Source organism: Cynara cardunculus, unplaced genomic scaffold, assembly GCF_001531365.2.
Source record: "Cynara cardunculus var. scolymus isolate 2C unplaced genomic scaffold, CcrdV1 Un_Scaffold_3468, whole genome shotgun sequence".
Classification (NCBI taxonomy): Eukaryota; Viridiplantae; Streptophyta; class Magnoliopsida; order Asterales; family Asteraceae; genus Cynara; species Cynara cardunculus.
The window spans coordinates 13050-14061 of record NW_020201488.1 but is presented as its reverse complement, the minus strand read 5'-3'; positions in this window follow the sequence as shown (position 1 = coordinate 14061).

Here is a 1012-nt window from a genome sequence, read left to right as displayed (position 1 = left end):
GTCGATGGGCTACGACGAGAAATCCGTGATTTCGTTGCAAACCGTGATATTCCGAGTTTTGGTAAAGCTGTTGAATATGCTCGACGCCGTGAACATGATCTGGCGATACCTGATGATATTGTTTCCACACCAAAACGGCAAAGAACTGACAGGACTTTTTCGGCGCCGTCATATAAACCAACACGACTATTTACACCGAGACGGGCACAGACTCAGAACAATCAACGTGCTTCTTCTCAAGTCTATACGTTACGATCGAGCACACCAAAGGACTGTCGGAGGTGCGGAAAGACACACCAAGGCCGGTGTGATTCGGATAGACCTGTTGTTAAATGTTTTTGTTGCGGTGAAGCGGGTCATGTTAGGACGAACTGTCCCCAGAGAGATCTTGCATGCTTTTCTTACGGAGTATTAGGGCACCATAGGAAAGAATGTCCCCGTATAAAAAGGGTTAAAAGCAAAGTCTCGGTACAACAACCAGCGAGAAGGGATACTTCAACCCAAAAGGAGGAGGTGCCCATGGCACGAGCAAGGGCTTTTCAAATCACAGCGGAGGAGGCATTGAAGGAACCGGATGTCGTAGCAGGTATTTTCCTTCTCAATAATAGACCCGCATGCGTTTTATTTGACTCGGGAGCCACGAATTCTTTTATGTCATTGTATTATACTCAGTACCTTAATTCTGTGCCGGTCATGCTTGAAAAACCTTTTAATGTTGACACTGCGAACAGAGTGACACTCGTAGGTGATAACGTTTATAAAGACTGTAAATTAGAATTAGATGACCATGAGTTCACGATCGATTTGATCCCAATGGATATTCATAACTTTGATGTGGTAATTGGTATAGATTGGTTGATGAAGAACCGAGCAGAAATCATTTGCTCACGAAGAATGATACGAATTCCGATGGAAAATGGAGAATTCATTTATGTCTATGGTGAACGACGAGCGATCGACCTTAAGACAATATCGGTACTCAAGGCTCGACATTATTTAACTAAAGGATACT